We start from the raw sequence: 6,984 nt of genomic DNA on the forward strand, positions 1-6,984 counted from the left end.
TATGCATTATCTATTTCTCATACATTTATTAATATTTGAATACCAATTTGCATTATTATGTTTCTCATTTCTCTTGTTTTTGTTATCGTTAGAATCTAAAACATCTCGATACGTTACAATATTATGGTATGGAAATATTTTGTGTACATGAATAATATGACAATATTTGCATACACATGGTTTAGGTGTACATATATGCTCAATCTATACAAACACATGCTCACCAACTTAAGTTGTGGGAATCGTTATCTTATATTCTTAGCTCTTTCTTCGGTGGGGTTTCCTCGTCGCAAGTCCTTAAGTCTTGCGTGCCAAGAATATTTAGTATTGTTAATTGTTAAGATGATCCAACACTACCTTACTCTGTGAATGCCAACATTTTGGTGCATTGTTCTTATGTTAAACACATAGATTCCTATCATGATAAGTCAATCAATAAAATTGTCGACTTATAAAAAATGTCAAGTTTTGAATTATGAAATTAGCTTCACAATATCATAACTTGGCTATACATGTACGTTGCTAATTTTATGACAATGATCTTGTCTAGGAACTCATGTTAGAAAAAACTTTCTTGGGGCCCCCCCTAGAGAGATTCCACTTCTCAATGATGTCAATACACACATTGCATGAAGTAGGATTGCTCAATTGCCTCCTTATACCCCATTTAAAGCTTTGCCTTTGTAAAATATAGGATGAAAGTTTTGTTATCATCAATGTGAGTTGGAAATAGTGTAGTCTAGTGCATTAATGAGTGAGAAAAGGACAAGACTAAGCTCGTCGACAACACACATCCACAAGGATACACAATATATGGATGGTTGTCGTTTTTGCTCGACAAGTGCTAGAGACTTAGAATACCTTAGAGTGTGAGGCCCACTGCAAATGGGCAAGCAAGAGAGATATAGATGGGTATTGTTGCACATGAGGGTGTTTTGTGAAAGTAGTGATGTGCTCTTTCTTACCCTTTTTCTTTTTCTTTTTCTTTCGTACAACTATTTCTATCTCTTTCTATCTTCCGGGTTAGCGTGGAATGGACAACGGCCACACCCGCAATGATATACCCACCTCCAACTTGTTTATTTTCTTTATGTAACCACCTCCAATCATTGGTACATGAAAGCCTCCACGTGTGACAAAATACATTCGCAAATCATTTTCAAATTTGCGTTTTTGTGCTGGTAAGTGTAGCCAAATCATCTATGAGACAAAAGCAAATCAAAGTCCTTAGAGGATTTTGATCCTCATTTGTGAATCAATAGCGAAAGCCTAATATATATATGAATATCTCCTAGATGCCGAAAGGCACATAAGACTAGAAACTCAAACTATGAATAATTATTTCATATAATATCATGAAAATGAACAAAGTAGAAAAGTCTATGTCAATAGGTGTAAAATTTATTTACAAATTTGGCATCTCAAAGCCATACATCATAGATACATTGAGAATGGATGAGGCCTTCATGGATGATAGACATTTCTTGGTCAATTTTGATGATCCCTTTTGGTTACAATATATGAGGTGGTGCACAAAGGGGTGACACTTGCAAAATATGGTTGTTTGCTTGATTCAAATGATGTTTCTTTAATTTTTATCAATGAAGGCCAAGTACGATCCACGAATGTTCCAAGTACATACCATGTCATTGGGGCTAGATTGGTCATCCACATGTGTGTGTGTGTGTGTGTGTGTGTGAGAGAGAGAGAGAGAGAGAGAGAGAGAGAGAGAGAGAGGAGAGAGAGGAGAGAGGGGTTAATCACGAAGGCATTGGTTACATGGCACATTACTTTATGTATTTTATACAGGAATCAAGGTTGGAGACATGATAGAATCTCATTTTACTTCAATGTAGAAGCAGTCCTTTGGAAGGAAATTATGGGCAAGTTTGTATAGGAAGCTTTAATATTTGTATGCAAAACAACTTTGGAAGGATGCCCAATATAAAGCTATTTTCAGTTGTTTTGTTGCAACTTTCAGCACCATTAACATGGAACAGCTTGAAACGTTGAGGCATTGTTTTTTATATACAATTATTAGGGAGGATGCCCAATATAAAGCTATTTTTAGTTGTTTCGTTGCCCTTTATGTGGTTTTTTTTTAAGAAGCTAGACCTTTACATTCCCAATTATATAAGGTAGTGTTTTATTGCCTTTGAGGTTGGGGTTTGCTATACAATACAACTAGAAATAGCTTCTTCTTTGATGGTCTCTATGATGTATATAAATTGATTTAGTAAGTTTTTGCGAGTGAGGTTTGCAACCACCTTGTCCTTAGAGGATTATGATTTACACCATATTGCCTTGGTCACATTTTGCCATAAGATCTTCATGTAGACGACAAAAAGAAGAGGGTATTTTGCATTTCATATTGTTCTAATATATATATATATATATATATATATATACCATGTCGACGAAAGGAAGAAGAAGAAGAAGAAGAGAGAGATAGATAGATTCTATTATTGTCTTTGGAGGTCAAATATGACCTATGAGACCAAAAATATTACATTTCACGTGCTACATGTGAAAATGAGTAGCGACTCTCGATGGTCAAGAACTTTACCAATGAATGTTGCAATTGGGAGTGCACATTGTGGTTGTGAGAGAAATTCGTGCAAGGATTGGGCTTGGTCGAAGATGTATGGAAAGCATGGTCGAACATGAACAAAGGCAGAGCATTGTATCAAAGTGTGATACTCAAACTCTCGAACTTGGTTAGGGTAAAGTGTGCATAGATGGCCACTCTCATCACTTGTGGCCCAATGCCTCGTCTCACATTGCAATGCATGTGAGCTAAGTCTCATGGCAACAACGGTTCGAATGGCAGAACCATTGCCCTACTTGATTCTAGATCCACGACAAGTTTTATGGAATTTCTCTTTGGCCATACACACTCCATCCCTAAGGTCGTCAAAACAAAGCTTATTCCGGTCAAGGTTATTGACGGACAACCGCTCTTGTCGGGTGCCATCATAGAAGAAATGATTCCACTAGAGCTCTTTATGGGATCTCATCGGGAAACGATTGCATTCAATCTAATTTCTTCCCCTCAGCATCCTGTCATTCTAGGGTTGTCCTAGTTAGTGACACACAATCCCATTGTGGATTGACGTAGGCAATCCCTCGACTTCACAACTCAGATGGGCAAAGCTAACAATAACTTCAAAGTTGTTCACGACATCGGTGCATCGCCTGGTTAGGTGAAGCCTGAGGATGACCATCCTACTCAAGCCATTCTTTATCACAACATTCTTTATCAAACCGGTTTTTTCTTTGAATTACATTTCTTGGTGCATTTCCAAGACGTGCGGTTGGTCAAAAAACATTAGTTTGTACATGAGAGAATGAATTTCTTAAAATCTTTCCATTTGCATTCTAGTGTGGCACCATGTTGTATCTTTGTCATTTGTAACATATCCTTAACCATCTTGGAATACATGGGCGCTCGCTTAAGGTTCATGCTAAAGTGCAATTGTTTATTATCTTCAATGGCCTTCTCACAATCAAACCTATGCATACATTTGAGGTCAATACATAAAGCCCTATGATCAGATTTCGGTGTCCATTCACCAAGTGAAAATTTATGTATACGATCAAAAATACCTTCGGAAAGTAGCACATAGTCAATCACACTATTTCCGTTATGTTTTCTACATGTAAAACCATTAGTGTTGGGCCATAAGGAAGCTCCATTTGCAATAAGCAATACGGTACTATTGCTCATTTGTAGGAGTAACTTCCCAAATTGGTCCAAATCGTTTTCATCACTAGAAGACCGGCTATACATTTGCATATCCTCTTGCATCCTTGAGAAATGTGGCATGATAGATTCTTGTGCATCAAGTTGGAAACTTCGTGTATGAGCATTCAAGTCACCAAAGACAATAACTTCCCCTTTGGATTTGAAATAAGCAATATCATCTTCTAGATTGGCAAAAGGTTGATCTTTATCCAAACAAGCATAAAAGTTAGAATCTTGATGATGAATGTAACATCCAACTACAAAAGTAGACAAATCATTAGGTGTTTATATTTTGAGCCATATGTAGCATTTATGTTCATCATTTTTTATGATCAATACATATTTCTCTATTTCCTTCTTAATCAAACATGCCACCCCTCCTTGTCCTCTTCTTTGTCTTGGATTTTTCTCCCATATCAAAGAGTGTACATTATAGTTTCTTAAACCTTGAATCCTTTGAGTATCATGCTCCTATGTTCGAACAAGGAGTGTGATATCTGAATCATCGGTGAACTCCTCTATGCCAAATCCCGCATTCCATGTGTATCCATTGCAATTCCAAAAGCACAGTTGTAGAAGACGTGGGTTAGTATCATAGGCCATGTGTCCCTATTTGCCTACATTTCCGTCTTTAGGCACATCCTTAACCTTATTTTTCAAATTTTCTTCATATGCTTTGCGATCGGCATTGTGTTGTGAGACAGTACGATCTTCACTCACAAAGCGTTGCATACCTTTGAGGTATACCCAACTATTTTCGAGTATGAGTATCATCCGCCAATGTCTATACAATAGGCCTTTCTCCGGACTGAGTAGCACCATGTTTCCCAACTCGGTGTGCCCCATATACATTCACATCCAACATACTATAATGCATGCTAAAGAGTTCACTGATGGCCTTTCCACACTCTCCTCTTTATTCCCATGGATGACAATGTTCTTTGATCGTTGTTCACGTTCTTTCAATTCTCAGACATCTGTGCTTTCTATATTCTTTTCTTGATTCATCACATGCATAATAGATGAGTTTGATACCACATCCCCACTATATACATCCGCCCATGACTTTGTTGTGCATACATTTTTCATCTCACTTATAGCTTGCCTCATCATGTCCAATTTTTCTTCTTTTAATGTTTCCTTTAACTCAATCTTCTTAAGGTGCGCATTTATTTCGAAAGAAGCTTTCTTACATTCTTGAATCTCATCTTCAAGTTTTGCAACCATTTTCTTAAGACTTTCATTCTCAATTACAACAATTTGTAGCTTAACATTCTCTTTCAATAGTGTCCTAATCTCTTCACAAAGAGAGAGAGAGAGAGAGAGAGAGAGAGAGAGAGAGAGAGAGAGAGAGAGAGAGAGAGCATTTCTTGATTTGTGCGTGTCATCCTTGCTAGGGGTCATGCTAATATTCTTTGTATCGTTAATTTTAGTAAATGTCCCCGAAGGGACTTTACCATTGGGGGATGTGTAAAGAATTAGAGTACGCAAAAGCTTTCGGACAATGACTCGGCCGATAGTTAGGAAAAACACAGAGTATGTAAGTATGAAGGTAAGTATATATATAGAGAGAGAGACTAAGTAGAGCAGACAACAACAACCTTCTATTCAAAATACTTAGTACAAACAAATGTGCTCATAGAGCACTTTATATACAAGCACTGGCAGTGGGCTAACACAAGTACTAACAAGTACTTGAATGCTCTTCAATGAGCCTCTAACACTAATTGCCTACGACATTCCTATTACTAAAAATAGGAATATAGGCCTCCAACAACCTGTCAGCTCCAAGCCAATCCGGCCGTTGACTTCTTCAACTGATCTTTCTCCAAGCCGATCCGGCGTTCGGCTTCTTCAGCCGATTGGGCATGTTGAGCTTGTCACTCAACACCCCCTCAAGCTCAACTTGAGGTCACCTCGTCAGGTCGAGCTAGTCCTTTGCTCTAGTTTCTCCTAGTTTTATGCATTCTAGCCTGCACTCCATGACATATCTGGTCTTGCACTCCTTGACCCGTTCGTCAGCTAATTTGCTCCCAAGGCCCTCATCGACCTTCTTCTTGCCTTTATGGCTTCGATGCCCTTCGATCCGTCGGCTTCTCCGCATCATCGTCGGCTATGGCTGCTTTCTCAACCACTCGGCGCTTACATGATTCGGCTCATCCGAATCATCTCCTTTATTTGAATCAGTTGTCTCTTATTCATCTTTTCCATTGGCTCTCCACTTGCTTTCGGCTAGCTCTAGCTCTAGCTCATCTTCTCTACTGATCCCCTAGTTGGTTGGTCTCCCCCTAGCCGATTTGCATCCTTTTAATCTCACAACTCTCTCAGCTAACCCCTCCTTGACCCTCCCCCTCAAGTTCGGCACATCGAGGTGTTGTAGCCCAAGCAGGCCGGAGAATTACCGCAACTTGTTGAGTCCAAAAGGTTTGGTGAAGATGTTGGCCACTTGCCGATCGGTCAGAACGTATTTCAGTTTGACGTCACCATTGAGAACGCACTTGCGCATGAAGTGATAATGCACTTCTATGTGCTTAGTGCGAGCATGGAATATGAGGTTCTTCATGAGCTAGATGTTGCTGAGGTTATCGCAGAAAATCACCGTCGGATTTGCAACCTCCACATGCAGATCCTTCAATAGCCGCTTGAGCCATATGGCTTCGCACATAGCGACAACCGCTCCTCGATATTTGCCTTCAATGATCGATACTGCTACTGTCGACTGCTTCTTACTACACCAGGTGATCACTGCACTCCCTAAAGAGAACAGATGTTGATCGGCGATCGCCTGCGTTTCTAGCCCAATTGACATCCATGTAGCCGACTAACTGTTCAACTACACCTGCCTGATACATCAATCCACGGTCCTTAGTGCCGCTGGCATACCTTAGTATTCAATGCACACATTGAAGGTCTTCGATCGTCGGCTTCAACATAAATTGACTTATCAGTCTGACCAGATAACTGAAAAGAATAACGCGGAATATTGCTCGGCCACAACCGAGTTTTGAACACTTCTTTGAGAATGAAACACAGAAATGGGAAGTGGAGAGAACACAAAGGAAATACACAAGATGTTTACGTGGAAAACCCTAAATGGGAAAAACCACGGGACCCCACAAACTCCAACTATCACTATAGGAGAAAGGTACAATCAAAGCCTCGGAGGCAATGACCTCGAGCTTTGTATCTTCGCCAACCGGCGGTTACAGTAGAGTATCGCCCTATATCTCACACACACA

At 39.5% G+C, this 6,984-nt stretch overlaps 1 non-coding gene across 1 annotated transcript; it reads right to left on the minus strand.

Annotated features, from left to right (window-relative positions):
* Positions 1–5,097: 5,097 nt before the first annotated feature.
* On the minus strand, positions 5,098–5,197 carry LOC147863154 (U6 spliceosomal RNA). Its single transcript, XR_015529991.1, has one exon. It is a non-coding gene; the product is annotated as a U6 spliceosomal RNA (small nuclear RNA).
* Between the last annotated feature and the right edge of the window lie 1,787 nt (positions 5,198–6,984).

This window comes from Azolla caroliniana, unplaced genomic scaffold (assembly GCF_043228905.1).
Source record: "Azolla caroliniana isolate FFs.n. ecotype wild unplaced genomic scaffold, voAzoCaro1.0.p SCAF_6, whole genome shotgun sequence".
In the NCBI taxonomy this organism is placed as follows: Eukaryota; Viridiplantae; Streptophyta; class Polypodiopsida; order Salviniales; family Salviniaceae; genus Azolla; species Azolla caroliniana.